The sequence below is a fragment of the Protopterus annectens genome, chromosome 6.part0, assembly GCF_019279795.1.
Source record: "Protopterus annectens isolate FY-2018-M chromosome 6.part0, PAN1.0, whole genome shotgun sequence".
Classification (NCBI taxonomy): domain Eukaryota; kingdom Metazoa; phylum Chordata; order Ceratodontiformes; family Protopteridae; genus Protopterus; species Protopterus annectens.
In genome coordinates, this window is record NC_056737.1 from 1,151,240,330 (window position 1) to 1,151,259,511 (window position 19,182).

The 19,182-nt window shown below is 37.2% G+C and overlaps 1 protein-coding gene across 2 annotated transcripts in view; it reads left to right on the plus strand.

Moving 5' to 3' along the window:
• The window catches only part of KCNH7 (potassium voltage-gated channel subfamily H member 7), a 2,626,261-nt gene that overhangs the window by 1,504,993 nt on the left and 1,102,086 nt on the right, over positions 1 to 19,182 (plus strand). The gene's annotated exons all lie outside the window — the stretch shown is intronic.

A 19,182-nucleotide genomic window follows, 5' to 3' on the forward strand; every position in this document is an offset into this window, starting at 1 on the left:
AGTGAATACTTATCTTGTTATTTTTTCATTGATTTTACTTATAATAATTGAAATAATTAATTAACTAATTCAACAAAGTACCATTCATCAGAGTTCAGACTCAAATGTAATAAATTAACATCATATATAATAGCAGTAACAGTAGAGTGTTATGGAAAAAAATGCTGTCATGGAGACTAATGCCTTTTTCAGTTACGTATGATTTAGAAATGTCATGTATATCCTGGTTAAATAATAGTAGCAAGTTCTTAGTACAAATGTCATCATTATTCTGTCTAAATATAGTTAATATAAATTATGGCAGGTATCACAGCTACGAGTGCTGTTTGATCAATCTTGATATGGTGTGCGTGGATGCAGCTGTGTCTGGCAGCTAGTACAAATGCCATTATTATTCTGTCTAAACATAGTTAACATCAATTATTGCAGGTATCATAACTTCGAGTGCTGTTTGATCAATCCTGATATGGTGTGCGTGGATGTAGCCATGTCTGTCAGCTAATACAAATGTCATTATTATTCTGTCTAAACATAATTAATATCAATTATAGCAGGTATCATAGCTTTGAGTGCTGTTTGATTAACCTGACATGGTGTATGTGGATGCAGCTGTGTCTGGAAGTTGTTTATGTTGCCATTTTCATCTTCGGGAAGCTGTGGGTTGCAGCTTGTGATCAAGGTTTACTGATGCTTGCATATTAGAAAGAGGCATTTGTTGTTTTAGCCTGAATCTAGGGGATTGGATGGATAGAACTGTGATTTGGGATATTTTGGCAGAGAATGGTTTGTTTGTACATCTGCTGAGTGAGAGGTGGGAGGGCTGGAGGACAGTGTTGTCTCTTGTTGAGGCGACTTGTTGAGACGTTTTTTTTTTGTTTTGTTTTTTTTATATGTTTCCTCTCTGTTCTTTTCCTGGCTGCAGCCCTGCTGAAAGGGAAGAAATTTAGGCCTGAAGTTGCAGTGTAGTGAAGCTTTGCTTCAGGTGCATTGTGAGCCTCTGGTATGCACTACACAGACACATTAACAGGAACAGATGCTCTCTGGTTGCTATGGTAACAGAGACAGAGTGACGATAATGCCTAATGGCTCTGAGAAGCCTCCAAGATGATTCTCGGCAATGGCGTTTTGGTTTTAAAAAATATATATAAGAAAAGGGCTGTTTTAAACCACATGTACACATATTGATGGTCTCCCAATACTTTGTTTAGCTAATTAAGTTGATTCTTGATAAAAAAATAAATATTAATAAGCGCAGTTTTATATTTAAAATGCATTTTGGTCCAAACACATTAAGGACTTACATAAGAGTGGAAGTCTGAGTTATTGTGAAAGACTAAGAGCACTTAGTCTTGTGCAGTACCCTTTGCAGTTGTCTGGGAAGTGAGCTTACTCTGACCTGTTGGGCATATGGGGATAGCTGATTCTAGGGGGTTTTGGGGTTGCTGGGAAGTGCTACAGATTCATCAGATTTCCTTCATGGAAATATCTGTGGGAATGGAAGGTGTGTTGAGTGATTCACTGGCAGAGTGGCCACTGCATGTAACAGACTGGTAAAATGGAACAGGACAAATATTGGTTTGGATATTTTAAGAACAGCCTGGAAACACACCACATGAACTAGTGAATGGTATTCTAACAAAACTAGATGGGCATTGTTGCCCATGCTTGAAATACTAATATGTGTGCATATGGACTGTATAAACATGTTTGGAAGGAGCTAATAATAAAAATAAACATTACAGCTTGTGGTGTCTCAAATAACTAAGCAACAGCCAAAACACACACACACACACACACACACACACACACACACACACACACACACACACACACACACACACACACACACACACACACACAATAATTATGTAATGTATGATTTTAGTAAATCTAGACATAAAATATATAATCGTCATATAAGATGAGGCAGTCTGCTGAATTTAGATATTAAAGACATGATTTAATAACATGGGCTTGTGTATAATGACACTACTGTCTTAACTTATCATAAATGACATACACTATGTTGAACATCAAGAGGAAGCATGATGATTTTCTTATATAAGTAAATATGCATAACAAGTCATGTAATTCCTTTAACTTGAATTGTAGTGTTTGTAACCCATCTTGACCATATATAATACTTAAGCAGTTACCAAGGTAACTAATGTTTTATACATGACATCAAACTGACAAAGTTGTTCAAGAGAAACAATAGAAGCCTGAACTTGAAATGTCACAAGATGTAACAATCATATTCTGAACAAATAGTATTAAATTGACAATAGACACTCAGTTTAATAACATGGGCTTGAGTATAAAAACACTACTGTTTTAACTTGTCATAAATGACATACACTATATTGAACATGAAGGGAAAACATGATGATTTTTTCCTATAGGTGAATGTGCATAATAAGTCATATAATTGCCTTAACTTGAATTGTGGTTTTGTAACATATCTTGACCATACCTAATACTTAAGCTGTTACCAAGGTAACTAATGTTTCATACATGACATCAAACTGACAAAGTTGTTCAAGGGAAACAATAGAAGCCTGAACTAGGAATGCCACAGAATGTAACAATCATATTCTGAACAAACAGTATTAAATTGACAATAATCACTCAGTTTAACCTTTGCTGATTATACAAAAAAGAATGTTGCCATTTAAATCTAAAAACTTTCAGTATATGCCATAAAAGGCAATTTATGAATATGGAAAGGGAACTTGTAATCATTAATCACAATAAGTGAATCTGTTGTTTTAACCTATAATTTCATTTTATAATAAGAAATGACAGATATGAAAATCCTTATGTGTAGGAAATGGGAGGGAAGACGGATGCACTGATAATTAAAATGCACTGACTTTCATCAATGTTTATATAAAACAAACTTGATGCTTTAAGTAAGTTAGCAACAAACAAAGTGATTACTTAAATGCTAGTAAACAATGAAATATAACTTCTGATATATCCAGTAAAATACATTGTATTATAAACATTAGGTATGAATATTATTATCATATATTTATATTTTATATTAAGTAATAAGTTTTGAAAGACTTCATCAATAAGTGTGAATCTGTTAAATAGCTGTGTGCATTAATCTTTTACTGAGATTTTATATATGATACACCCTACTTTACTGTGATTGAATTGCTTGTCATCTATCTTTCATGTAAATATTAATTGCTTATACAATAAGTAGACATTTATATTGTATTAAAATTGTGTCTAATCTACAATAGTACTGTATCTTTTCAAAATAATATAAATATTGCTTATTCCTATTACAAATATTCTCCATATGATAATTCAATTTAAGGAGCTCAGATGTTCTAGATTATCAAGGTATATGTGATAATCTGATGGATTTAGGATTATCCATCAGATTAAGAACTATGTTCATTCCATGGCTAGTGCAGATCTTAGTTTTGTTAACATTTATTAATTTAAATTTGTTATTTCACAAAAACATTTTTAGTATGCCTGACCAAAATATTACTTTATTGGTAAACACTCAAAGTATAAAACTGATAATTTCCTTTAAAAGCTCAAACATATACTTTATCGTTATCAGAGGAAAATGTTTAATAGTCACAATAAACAAAAAATACATAGTCTAAATAACCTAAGATGGATTTAACTTTACCTTTAAATACCAATGTCTTAAGCAATCCTAGCAAGAGATCAAATCTAACGAAATATTTAAAACTGAACAAAGCACAAATTGTCTTCCTTCAAGAAACTAATTTCAAAACAAATGACAATTACAAATGGAGTCCTAAGGAATATATGATATTGGCACAATCCATTTATAAGACAAAGACAAAAGGGGTAACAATTTTATGGCAAACAAATGTGATTAACCCAGAAATCATTTAAGAAGGCCTTATGGTATTAGTAATAGTTAAATATAATAACTGAATATGGACCCTAGCCAATCTATACTGGTTCCCAGGCATTGGATCAGGAACTGTTAAAAAACATTTGGATTTAATTTCCAATAATTATAAAGGCAACATAATATTAGGAGGAGATTTTAGCTGTATATTTGATATTTCTGAAACTACAAATAGGTTCATAGGTTCATACTAAGCTGTCTGCACTGGGGCATTTATAAGCCTAGCCCGATTGTGTTTGGCTTACGCCACCCCTTGATTTGAGTATACTGTGCCCTTTTTAAAGTTTAGTTTACTGTGCCTCTGTCTAATAGTGATACAGAAGTAATCCCTGGGACAAACGTACGATTCCCCATCCACTCATCAAGATTCTTCTTGAAGAGAGTCAGTGAGGTGCTCTGCCTAACATGAATTGGAATTCTATTCCAGAGTGAAGGGAGCATCTGGGTTATGAATCTGTCCCTCCAGCATGTTCTATTTATTTCTGTGCTGAGGTTCAAGTCCCTCAAGCGCGTGGCTCTAAGGGATTTAGATTTACTGAGGTGGAGCATGTCCATTAATTCTGGGTTGGACATAGCTTTATATGCCAGGCATAGATCACCTTGAAGTAGGAGGTATGCAACTGATCAGCATATGGCATCTGTTTGAGTCCCTTGATCCTCCTGGTGAGGTACTTTTGGGGTCTTTCTAATTGCTGCAGGTGTTGGGTAAGGTACATCCCAAAGGGGGCATTGTATTCTATGATGGGCCTGATGAGGGATGAATAAAGGGGGCATGATTACCTTTCTTGATCTAGATGTGAATCCTTTCATGATGAGGTAGGCTATGTAGAAGGTCTTTCTAACCACTTTGGCAATGTGGTTGTCAAAGGAGAGATTGCTATGAACTTGGGTCCCCAGATCCCTAATTACTTTCTCTGTACTTAATGGGTTACCACCTATGTGGTAATTTGTGGGCACATTGTTTTTGTAAAAGTGTATGACTATACACTTTTTGGCATTTAGCTTTAGACCATGGCTCTGGCACCAGTTATCCGTCTCTGCGAGACCTTTTTGAAGGATGTTTGTGTCAGCTGGAGAGTCGATTATGGCACCCAGTTTGCAGTCATCTGAAAACTTGGTGAGCCATAGTCCTCCCACGTTGGCCTGTACCTCAGAAAAGTAAATACCGAACAAGAGAGGTCCCAGGACAGAACCTTGTGGGATGCCACTTGTGACCTGTTTCGACTCTGACATGGCTCCAGCAACTCTAACTCTGTGGGTTCTGTCTTTGAGCCAGTTTGCGATCCATCTTGTGACATAGGGGTTTATATTTAGGTTGGATAGCTTATCTAAGATGCCCGAGTGGGGTATTGTGTCAAATGCCTTTGCGAGGTCCAAATAGGCTGTGTGGACTACCTTCCCTTCATCTATGGCCTTGGTGACTGTTTTGAAGAAGTTGACCAGGTTCAAAAGGCAGGATCTGCCCTTGACGAAGCCAAATTGGGTAGGATCTAGTGCCTGTAGGTCCCCAATAAAAGCCAGTACATCTGCTGTATCAAAAGCTTTAAACAAGTGGGTAGAATCATTTCATCATGTACATACTTTCAAATTTAAAGACGATAAATCTTTGTTGTTTTCCCATCAAGATCACAGATTTAGTACCCAAACTAGAAGAGATAAAATATTTACTAACTGTAATATCAATAAATGAGTTTGATTTGCCATAACAATTTCAAATAACAGATAAAAACAATTTGCTATGGCACATATGTATTAGTATACAATATAACATAACTAAGTCCACTAAAACTCATATGATTAATTATTACATTGACTCATTTAGGAAAATTATTAATGCAAATATAGATTTAAAAATCTGGTTTGATCTTTTAACACCATTCATAGTTACAAAGAGCTATCCACATAAAATATACGGAGAAATAATTCCTGGGAACAGAAATAATTTGTTTGTTGGTTTCTATGTATCAATGTATCAAAGAACTAAAAGTTCTGGATATGCAAACAATAGAAACAACATACAAAATCCCACAAGACTGGCTAACTATGCAAAGCATTTTGACGTATTCACAAGAGTTATGCAAAATAATTACTAATTCTTCATTTAAAGAAATACCTAGACTTACGAAATACCTATATGAAATCATATATAATGATTATGACATGGAAAATAGTATTTTAAAAATTTTACAAGATATTGATAAATTATAAAACAACACCCAAATCCTCATATTGGAATTATATAACATTACAGCTAACTGAAGAAATGAAATCAAATATTTTATTATCAATAAAACATACATCCTTTACACAATACTGGAACGTTTTTAATTGGAAATGCTTGCACAGAGCATTCTTAACTCCAGATAGAATTACTAAAATTAATTCTTCCACAAAGGGAATATGTTGGAGGTGTGATCAAATACACAATGCAGATTGGAATCACATTTTTTGACTGTGTTAAAATTAAGCCATTTTGCAATGGTATTAAAAACTTTTTACAAGCTTTATTTAATGAATCATTTAACTTATCTAAAGCTCTAGTATTATTAAATGTGTATGAAGGTCCTCATTTGAATGATTCAAATATGTATCTAGTATGGACAATACTTTCAATCTCAAGAAAGTGTATAACAAGAAGATGGAATACAAACACAATACCAACTTTGCAAGACTTCTACAACCTACTGAAGACCACAGCATTGATGGAAATTAAAATTAAAGAACTAAGAATTTTTCCAAAGCCATTTATCAACAACCCTTGGGGAAACATCTTATCATTGATTGACACTTTACAATAACTGAACAGATACACTCTGATAACTAGATTGTTATACCTATAAAATAATTGTATATATTCAGCTCTGTTATAGTATCAGGCTGATGTAAATAGTGTAAATAGTTATTTAAGATGTTATATACAAATACTATGGAATTTATTCAACTGTATTTGAAAAATAACATTTTTTTTTTAGAAAAAAAAGTATAAATTGCCTTGTGTGTTTATGACATCTGAATGAATAATATATTTTTAAGTGAATAATCAGGAAGTACTTTTAGTTTAGTGACTACTCCCTACTTCCTATTTCATGAGACTAAGTGTAGGAAGACCACATTGCTACAGACAATATAGACCACAATATATTTTCCAGTTAGGCAGCAAATTAGGCAAATGTGTGTTATGTAGAATGTACCCTGATTAAATATATTTGCATATTTTTGAATAAAAAATGATGGGGTAAAGCTGGACTGCTAAAAAATATATGAGATCAATGTTATAGTTCCATTGGAGTTCACCCAATGATTCCATTAGAGATAAACCAGTGAAGACTGGCTCCTAGATTGCTCCAGAAGATATTATATTTATATTTATGGCTCAGTATGAGGAAAATGTACTAATTAGGCTGTTAGGATTTAAATAGTGTTCATTTTATATGTGTAGCTCGAGAAGTTTTAAGCAGCTGCTACAATGCCAGATCAGCCATCTTCCATTTCACTGCTAAACCATATGAAGAGAAGGGCTATATGTAGTACAAACTGACAACTCTATTACCCATTCAAAGTAGACTGGAAAAGGAACAGGGCAGGAAAAAACTTCTTGAGTACATTTTTATGTCTGAGCATATGCAAGATTTATTAATGGGATACATACCTTTCAACCTCTTAGCACAAGAAATCTGGACAAAGCCTGACATAACTGGGGGACAAAGGACCAAAAAATTGGGACAGATTTTAAATATTGCTCTTATAAACTTAGAAAGTTGATATAATAACAAAAGTTGTCTCAGAATGCATTTTCTGAATAATATGCAGTCTGAAACTCAAATGTATGTCATTATTTAGTGACTTCAGTCCTCAGATCATCCCAGTGACTTGCCAGAAAAATACAGATTTTATGAGAAACAGACCAAACATATGCGGCACAAATCTGGAAATTATGCAAAAATCTGATCAGTTGAGAGGTATAATGGGGTACTGTATATCAGTCTTTAATATTTAGAACTATTTATAAAAGCAGTCCTTGGTCATGTCATTGTATCCGCATTGAGAGCAAACTAGAGATCATAATGCATACACATGCATACAGACACACACACACACACACACACACACACACACACACACACACACACTCACACCCCAGCATGAATACACAAACACACACACAGATATAGATGAATATGCACAGACACACTCATACAGGCACACATACTCGTATATTGAACTAGGTTTAAACTCTTAATCAGTGGAAAGTTAGGTACAGAAACCTGATTCCAGCATGAACGAGTTTTGCTTTTAGTAATCTAATCATGCATTCTTCATCTTTTTGTTTTTTTGTTGCAGTCCTTTTGACACCTTGTGCCTACATGGCATACTCTCAAGATGTGAATTGAATATTTGCAGATGGAGGTAAAACATGAGTATTTTAGAGTGCAGTGAATGCTTTGATAGGACTGATGTACATAGGATTACTTTTAGTTTTATCATCTTAAAGTTGTTAAAGAGCAAAGATCATCTGTTTACAAATCTGTGTTTGTTACAAACGTACTCTGTGCATGTGTGTGTGTATGCATGTATGTGTCTGTGTGTATGTGTGTGTGTATGTATGTATGTGTCTGTGTGTATAATATACTTATATCACTATGCATATCACACACACACACACACACACACACACACACACACACACACACACACACACACCATCATCATCATCATCATCACCCCCCCTTTTTCCCATTTTCTACAAAGGGTCAAGGTATCGTGCTGTCACCATCTCTCTCAATTCAATGCCACACTCCTGCCCCCTTCAACACTCATGCCTGACTGTTGCAGATGTTCTTTCACACAATCCATCCACCTCTTTGCTGGATGTCCTCGCTTCCTCTTACCTTCTTCCTGTCTGTCCCAAATCTTCCTCACCAGATTGTCTTCTGCTTTTCTGCACGTGCCTGAACCACCATAATCTGTTCTCTTTGATCTTTTCTGCAATTGGAGCTACTTTGGCTTCTGCACTTATGTCCTTATTTCTTTGTCTGTCCCACAGAATGCATCCCACCACCCATCTCAGGCACTTAATTTCCATCGTCTTTAGCTTCCTAGTCTGCTCTGCCTTTACTGCCCAGGTTTCTGTACCATACAGTAGTGCTGGTTGCACCACTGTCTTGTACACCTTACTTTTCAGCTTCTTTGGCATTCTTCTGTCATAGACTACACCTGACACTCTATGCCATTTGGCTGCAGCCTCTCTGATTCTAGCTTTGACTTCTTCATGCCGACTTCCCTTCTCCTCAACCATCCTTCCCAAATACTTGAAGTTGTTATCCTGTTCCACAACCTCCCTTCTATTGCACTTCTCATCTTCTTCTGATTTCCCCAATTTGCTGCCATTACCACTGTTTTATCTATACCTAGTTTCATCCCATTTGTTTTCAGTTTTGCATTTCATTCCCCGTCCTTTGCTGAAGTTCTAGCTCAGACTCTGCCTGTACTGCCACATCATCTGCATACAGCAACTTTGTTGATCTGTCCCTTCCAACTTGTTTGCTAATGTACTCCATCATCCGTATTGTCATTCTTCTAATTTGCATTATGAAGATGTTGAGGCTTGGGTGTTCATTTAAGTAGTTTATTGTATACAAATACATCAGGATGGATGGCAGGAACATTAAACTTAAATGAACTATCTTAATAACTGACTGACTACATACATGCATGCTCACGCTCTGGCTGCTCACTCAAAATGGCAGTCTTGCTTGCACGTGCTCAGTACTAACATGCACTGCTGACTCACTGGTAAGCTTCTTAAAGGTATATCACACACTCTGATCTACATGTTCCCTGTTTACTGAGCTTGCTCATATAAACAATGACATTTTTAATAGGCATGCAATTATACAGACACTAATATAGAAAAACAACAATCATGATTAGGTTGCCATGTATCTGGAAGTAGGCTTCAAGATGCGACCTGATCTTGTGGGATAATAGTTAAGACTGGGTTTAGCAACAGGGACAGTCACTGATAAATGTTCTGCTTGAGGACTCTCATGGAATTTCTCAGGAACGGGGATTGCTGATCGAATATCCTCTAGAACAGGAACATTGGACAAGTCACTCTGAGAACTAGAGTCTTTGTCACAGGCAAGATGCTGTAACACTGGTTCAGACATGTGTAACAGATGCTTCTGAATGTCCTCTAGAACAGGAACATTGGACAAGTCACTCTGAGAATTAGAGTCTTTGTCACAGGCAAGATGCTGTAATACTGGGTTGGACATGTGTAACAAATGCTTCTGATTTCATCTGAATTCAATTTCTTGTGATTCCATAATGTATGATCTCTACTCTTGACACAAACTTTTCACAAATCCGATGCAATCAAAATCTTTTGACATCTGCATCCTCACTATCTCCCCTTTTTGTAAAGAACAGAGCAGTTTGCTGGTTTTATCATAATAAGACTTCTGGGACAAATAAATTTTCAACAGTGTGGAATTTACTGCTTTATTGTTCTTAGCACATGGGAGGAATAAATTACTGCTGATTGTTAATGTGTTTCTGGTTTGTCTCGACATAGGTCTCTGGGCAAGTGAACCATGATACTTATCACAAGGAATGTTTCTCAGATTTAACAAGTTGAGAAAGACATCAGTATTGTCACATCTGGATTTCTCTAACAGCTGTTTTGCACTTTGAACTGCACATTCAGCCAAGCCTTTTGACTAAGGGTATTCAGAACTACTCATAATATGAACAAAGTCTCACTCTTCTGCAAATCTCTTGAACTGCTGACTTGTAAACTGTGCACCAATGTCAGAAATAACTCTGCGAGGACTACCATGGACAGAAAAATGTCACTTCAACTTAGTAATGACAGTACTAGAAGTTAGGTTGGAAAGTAGGTCAATCTCAAACCACTTTGAATAACTATTAACACCAAGTAAAGTTGACCATTCCACTCAAAGGTATCTGTCGCTACTGTCGACCATGGTAGTACAGGAATATGGCTTAACTGAAGTGATTCTTTTTGTTGATGCAGCTTTGTACTATTACATACTGAAGAAGATGACATTACTTTCTCAATATTTCTTGACATTGAAGGCCAAAATACTGGACCTCTCACCTTTCTTTTGGTAGAATCAGTTCCTGGGTGTCCACAATGCAAGATCTTAATATCCCCTTGTTGCAGGGACCTCAGAACAATCACCTTAGAACCTTTCATGATGATACCATTGTCTTACAAAATCTCATCTCTGTATGGAAAATAAGGTTGCACTTCCACTGGTAAACAAGGTTGCTTTGAAAGCCATCCTTGACTTATAAAGTGGTTGATCTTCTGGAGAATTGGGTCTAAGGATCTGTGAGACTTGAGTTCATCAAAATGTGTGGAAGAAAAATTTCTCACTTCCATGACCTCAAAATCAAGTTGCTCATTGTTATGCTGTTCTGTGGTGTTTCTGTGCGATCTGTATAAGGTATCAGCAAGATAAAGTTGTTTGCCTTTTGTGTAAACAAGATTTAAATCATACTTTTGCAATTTGAGTATCGTGCATTACAATGAAGCTGGAGCTGCATGTATAGGCATTCTTAAAATAGTAAGTAAAGGTCAGTGGTCAATTTCGAACTGGATAAGTCAACCATAAATATAATCATGGAACTTTGAACATGCAAACACAATTGCCAAAAGTCCTTTCTCAATCTGGGCATTCTGTATCTCAGTCTGAGTAAGAGTTCTCAATGCATAGTCTACTGATCTACACTTCTTGAAAAATGACTGCACCAAGACCAAACTTAAAAACATCACAGGAAAGAGTAACAGGTTTGTGAATATCATAGTTGCTGAGAGTAGGTAGACTAGCAATGTTCAGCTTCAGGACATCAAATACTCTTTGGTGCTGTTTTGACCATGACCAAGTTACATCTTCATGTGTCAGGTCACTGAGCGGTGCTGAAAGTTGACTTAAATCTGGAATGAACTTGCCTAGATAATTGGCCATGCCAAGAAAACGTTGCAGGGCTTGGACATTGTCTGGAGCTGACATCTCGAGAATTGATGCTTGCTTGGCAGGATCTGGTCATAAGCCTGAACTGACCAACACAAGTAACTTCTCATAGCCTGAATTTGCACTTCTAAGGATTCAGCTTAAGAGTCACTTCACGTGCTCTTTCCAGAACTTTCTTGAGGTTTCTGTACTGTTCGACTTCACCATTGCCTCCTACTAGAATATCATCTACTATAATAACACATGGATAGCCTGAAAAAACTCTCTCCATTGAATGCTGAAAGACTTCACTGGCAGAATTTATCGCAAATGGCATTCTCAGAATTCTGCATCTTCCAAATGGTGTACCGAATGTGGTTAACAATGAAGATTTTCGATCAAGCATAATTTGCCAAAATGAACTCTTTGCATCTAAAAAAAGTGGCATTTGGCATGAGGGCAGCAACCTCTTCGACTGTGCACATTGGATGATTAGGTCTTTTTAATGCTTTGTTCAGATCTGTTAGATCAATACATATTCTAATTCTGATACCCATTCACTAGGATCTTCTACTGGTCAAATTACTCCTAGCTGCACCATTCTGTCGAGCTCAGCTTTGACTCTTTTCTGCATTGCTACTAGAACTTTCCCTGCTGGTGTAATAACTGGGCTGACCTCTGGGTTTAATTTCATAGAGTACACAACTGTTAGTTTGCCTACTTTGTCTGCAAAAATATTAGCATACTCAGAACAAACAGTTTGGGCAAAACTTGAACTGTTGTCATTCAGGCTTTCATGATGAACTTCTTTATTAAGTGAAAGCAGTCTCATTTGCAAACTGCCTCTGAGGTCTAATAATGACTGCACATGTCTTGACTATGAAAATTTGTAAGTCATAGCTGTTCCAGCAGAATAACATGAAAGCACTACTGAGCCTTTGACTTGAATCTGTTCACCACCATAAGCAACAAGCTTCACACACTTTGTCAAATCAAGTTGTTCTGCAGCTTTTACTCTAGCAGATGTTTCTGCTGACATAACATTGCACTTTGAGCCAGTATATACTTTGAGTTCTACTGGACTTCATTAATCCAAACAGTACAAAAGATTTTGTTCTTTGCCCACAAATCTACTGCATTCACTGTGTCAACATGCACAGACATGGCATCAATATAAAAAGTAAGGTTACAGCTTTCTAATTGATCATCTTGCCTCTTGGAATGCCATATTTTAATAAAATAATGTGCCTTATTTGATTTACAAAACCTTTTGAAATGCTTCCACTTATTGTAAGAATGACACTGCTGACCAAAAGCTAAGCACTTTTCTGTTTTGGGTTCATGATTTCCACCACAATTACAACAGTTGACTATGAAGCTAGGTGGGAGCACGTTTTAACTTTGCTGACTCACCCTTATGTTTCACTGAGCATGCTCTGGAATTTGCTGGAAAGACTCGGGGGTTTCTCAGGACTGTTACAGGACCAGCAGGAGCTCCTATGTGCTTGGGACTGTTTCTTTTAAACATGTGCTGCATACTATCTATGTGAGCTTTGTCACTGTGGCTTCCCCAGGTATTCTCATTTGTAAGCATACTTGTGTGCGTTTCTGTAAGCTCATATATCTGACAAATCTCAATGGCCTTTTCAAAGTTAAATCACTGTCTCAAAGCAAAATTTATCTCACCGTGTCATTATTAATACCATACACAAGCCTGTGCTTTATCAAGTGGTCTCTCAAATCACCCAAATCTCCACGTCCTTGATTATGTGGCTTAGTTGGTTAAAGTACCTGCCTAGTTAACAGGAGATCCTGGGTTTAAATCCCAGCAATGCCTTTATGGGCAGTGCAGTGGGGCAGTGGTTAATGTTGTTGCCTCACAGCAAGAGGTTCTCCAGTTCGATTCTCAGCTGGGGTGCCTTCTGTGCGGACTCTGCATGTCCTCCCTGCATTTGTGTGAGTTTCCTCCTGGTACTCCAGTTTCCTCTCACATTCCAAAGACATGCATTTGGAGCATATCTCCCTGGGCATCTGCTGAAAATAGGCTCTGTCCTAGTCAGACTTTCCCGGTCAACAAATGTTAAATAAATAAATAAAATTAGCCTTGTTTCTCAAGTCAGTTATATATGCTGCAAAAGTTTCACCAGGCTGTTGATCTCTTGTGTTAAATAAGTGCCTTTCCATTATAATATTAATTTTGGGGTTACACATTTCTCTAAATTTACATTTTACATTTTAAGCACTCAGGGTCTTCCCTTGTTTCAGCTGGTACCATTACATTACATGGTGGTCTTCCCCCTCCCCTGCAAACACAGCAAGTGCATACACAAATACACGCTGTCTTTCAATGGCCTCTGAACCAGCTAAATTAAGCAGAGTAAATGCTTTTGTGCATGCGTCTTTTGTCAGAAAAAGCAACCCATATGAAAATATCATATTCCTGCTAAACACTCTCCAATTTTCTGCAATATTTTTAAATGCGAAATCCTTCTGCCATGCCCACAGATTGTAGAAAAACACAATGCAAAATGGCTCTTGTAATGATGGATGAACTGTCATGCTAAATGTGTTTTGTGAATTAATGTTTTGACCACTACATTTTTAAAGCTAGAGTCATTCCTCCTTGATTAGCAGAGTCTTAAGAAGAGTTTTGCTGAGAAACTACCATGTTTTCTGATGTGGTCTTGGCTACCAAAGGTAGCAGTAGGGAATGGATAGGTGATTATCATATGTCTTCCTAATCCTGCATGGAAGCAAGCCTGTAAACGAGAACATTTTTTTTCTTGAGACATAATCAGTTCTTGTCTCAAGATCTGGTAGTTCTTTACAGATACCACTGGATTTTTTGTCTGCGCATGAAAACATGAAATAGTTTAGCCACATAATATACTTCATCTCTCCACCACTGAGATTTCCATGAGATAATATTGCTAACAATGTGCTTTGTCTCTGGCATTGCTATTTAATTTTTAGTTCCATGTCTTTAATTAAGCAAATGCCTCTGGATCACCTTTTCTTCTAAGGATTGTTTCATTGTACCAGATTGTTCATGTAGAATTTAATAAAATCTGCGGGAACAAAACAACTGGTCAAAACACCAAGCTTGCATCGAAGTCTGTGGTAAAAGCTGCCACTAAAGTTAAAACCCCTTTGTCTCTAAGAGGATATAAACAATTTAATAAAAGAGGATTTTCTGCCCCATGTCCTTCTTTAAGGGTCTTGAGAGAAATAATCTATCATTGACTTGTGCTGTTGCATGACTTGAGTTGGCAATAACTAATAATTATTTCTCAGGCCAAGAAGGATGTTGCTTAGAGTGATTATCTGGTTATTAGCAAACTGTAAGGCTCTTAAAAATATAATAGAGAAGCTTGCAAATATATAATATTTGGAGAATTATCCTCCTGGATACCACACAGAACGATACTAAGGATTTAATCTTTTCAACTAATGATTGGTAAACAGACCAGGTGAATTTAACATTTACATTAAAGAACAAGCCCAGAAGATTGCCTTCATTACATTTAAGTTACTCAAGCAGGAAGCAAAATATTTTATTTATAGAAAGGTCAAAGACTTGTTAGGCTAGAGCCAGAAGAAGAAATAATCATTTCATTAAGGTATTAGGAAGTGTAATAGGTTCATAGATTCATAGGATGATGTTAGCCTATTGGCATGGAGGCCCTTATAAGCCTAGCCAAGAATTTGGCCCATGTTCTCACAAAGTCAGGACCTGTTTCCCTTTTCTGTTTCCCATCTAGTCGCCTATGGTTCCTGTTAAAGAGGGCTAGAGTGGTACTCTGCTTGACACAGAGAGGGAGTCTATTCCACAGATGGGGGAGTCTATGGGACACAAATCTATCCTGCCAACAAGTTCTATTAATGTCATAGACCAGGTTAATGTCTTGTGTGTGGGTTGCGTGAATGAAGTTTGACTTATGGATATGCAGCAACTCCATCAAGGCTGGGTCTGAGATGGCCTTGTATGCCAGACACAGGTCATCTCTAAGCAGCCTATATGAAACTGAGTAGAGAGACAGGGCTTTTAGCCTATCTGTATAGGATAAGTGTTTGAGACCCTGGATTTTCCTGGTCAGGAATTCCGTGGTCTCTCCAGCTGCTGCACGTGCTTGGCAAGGTACATGCCGAAGGTGGTATTGTACTCAATAATGGGTCTGATAAGGGAAGAGTACAGGGATGTTATGACTTTCTTGATTCTGGATGAAATACCCTTATTTATGAGGTAGTCTTCTGTACAATGGAGGCAATGTGGTGGTCAAAAGTCAGGTTGCTATTAACCTAAGTGCCCAAATCCTTCACGACTGATTGTATGCTTAGTACATTGTTACTAATGTGATAATTAGTGACGATGGCATTTTCCCCAAAGGGGATAATGATGCATTTCTTGGTATTCCATTTCAGGCAAAGCTTCTTGCACCAGTCATTAGTTTGGGTAAGGCCCTATTGAAGGCTGTCCTCCATTCAGCTGGGATGAAGCCGATGCTCAGGCTTTAGTTGAATAGGGTGCCTAATGGAGCTGAGAGCTCATGCCTGAGTTCATGTAGGATACAGCTAGGGATATTATTGGTTCCCATGGAGACTATATTTTTTGCCTTTGAGAGGGCATTAAAGACCTGCTACCTGGTGATGAGGGGAGGGGGCAGGTGCTGTGGATGTCCTGGTTTACTGATGTTGGGACAGGTGGGATGAAGTTTTCACTGAATCTATCTGCCAATAGGTTGGCTATATCTATGTCATTTCTGTATGTGATATTATTGACCACCAGTTCAGAACAGATTTGGTGTTACCTTTGAGACTGTGGATATGTGTGATGAAGGCCTTGTGATTGTCCTTAGTGAGTGTGGCCAATTTGGACTTGAAGTTAGCCTTAGAGGATTTCACCAGTGACCTTATTTGCTTGTTCAGACAAAGAGAAATTGCTTCCAATTTGGCAATTGCTGTTTCTTGGTCCTGGACAACAATCTTCCCTTTTATTATAGCATTTGTTTATTGCTGCTGTCCACCAGATAGGTTTACTCTTCCTTGAGGAAGATGATTTGGTCCTGTCAGGTATTGCTGTGTCCATACAGCTATGTAGGTGCTCACATAGTTTTTTGGTGTAGGCTTGGACATTAGTGCTAGTTCCAGCTGAAGGGACGGTGACTGTGAAGTTGCTTATACCTGCTCTGAGGAGATTTATAGCAATGTGACACTCCAAAATGCTGTGGGCAAAGTTGCACATTACTTCACTGTGTCTGAAGTGAATTCAATTAATAGAATTTGCCAGATTATATAAGTTTCTAAGTCAAACTCTGGATGATATATGCTAACCAGGCAATTCATCAAACATTCAGAATATTGAAAGTTCTAAATTCCAGCATCAGTGATCAATATTTTTTCATTTTTTTAGATTTTGACCTAGATTATCAATATTATCTAAATTATCAATGTTTTGAGGTTTCTGGATTTTTTTTTTGCAGACCTGCCCCTAGTATGTTTATGTTCAAGTGTGTGTGTGTGTGTGTGTGTGTGTGTGTGTGTGTGTGTGTGTGTGTGTGTGTGCGTGCGTGCGTGCGTGTGTGTGTGTGTGTGTGTGTGTGTGTGTGTTTGTGTATCTATATATAAAACTATATATATATATATTCTATTTTTATCTGTCTGTCTGTATATATGCTCCAATATCAGCTCAGCTGGTAGCACACATTCACCTTTGCTGCTAAGGCTGACTAGAGTAAGTGAGTGCTATACTCTTGAGTGTGCCATCCTTAGGATGAGACTTTAAACTGAGAACCCATCCACTCGAGTTGGTTTTAGTTTATGTGGACTAAAAAGATCCCTTGACTTTTATTGAAAAGAGACTAGAAGTTCTCTGGTACCCGAGTCAAGTTTCTTGTAGTTGGTAAGAATCCCACCTCAGGTCTCCACTAAATAGTCAACACTAGCACAGGGGGGCTAACCCAGTCAACAAAGCATAAATAAATAAATGCAATATATGTATGCATGTGCGCTCACACACACACACACACACACACACACACACACATATATATATATATATATATATATATATATATATATATATATATATATATATATATACATACATATAGCAACTCTACAATCATACAGCAATAGGCAAAAGAAAATTTCCTATTATCTGTTGTAAGGAGATCTTTTGCAGGACCATAGCTGCACTTTCCAAACACATACCAGTCTCCAAATTACCTCAGTAGGTTATTCCCCTCACATGGAAATGAGTCCCTCAACAGACTGAACGCTGGTATCACCTCCTCTTCCAGTAAGAATGCTAGGGCAACAAGAGACTTAACTGCCAAATGGAATGACACGTTGGTATTATACCTATGTGCTAATCCTAGTTGCTGCACTTTACGCCAGATATTCTGGCCAAAATGGAAGAGGCACCCTTTGGATGTTACACCTTGTAAGTTCGCTTTAATGCTCTTGATAGTGGCTACCTCAAAGTCCGTTAACACGTAGTTCAACTGTGATTCACAGCCATGTTCAACCATTAATTCCAACACACGGTGCCACATATAATTATATGCTTTAAGTGACTTTTTGCTCATCAAACAGAAGAGTAACAGTACAGACCTATTGAAGCCACCATATTTTACCAAGCCATGTATACTGTACAACTGGTGACAAATGATCCCTTTATGAAAGAACGTGCCATCCATTAACCAGATAGTGGCTGTACTAAGATCAATTAGATTTTGTACTATTGTAAACACCGCTACACTGTGTCTGTACCACTATCACTTAATCTTTTACTGACAAATGATCCAAACTTACTGGGAAGTCAGCTAAATTAGTATCCTGCAATGTACTAACACTGGCACTTGTACCTTTAGCCTGCTTTCTTCTCACCATCCCCACTTGTTGCAACAGTGCCTTCTGATTTGGTAAATTAGGCACAATATTGCTGGATGTTGATGCCAGGGCATCATCAACAATTACACATGGCGTGTCATGTGATAACTCTGATTTTAGCTTTAAGGTAGCACACATATATTAATGTTCAATTTCAGATGGGTCCCCACTATGGTTATGCCCTACTGTTTTCAGCCACAATTCCCCCTCGGGCACACTTTGCATAACAGCCCTACCTTTACACTTCTGGGAACATTTCCATTTGCAGCACCAGTGCGTTTTCTCATTATTTACTTTCTCATGGTTTAATACGTACCCATCCAGAAGTAGTGCAGGGTGTCCCTTTTGTGATTTTATTGTACTGTATACTGTGCCGATAGTTCCAGGAGCAATGGCTGG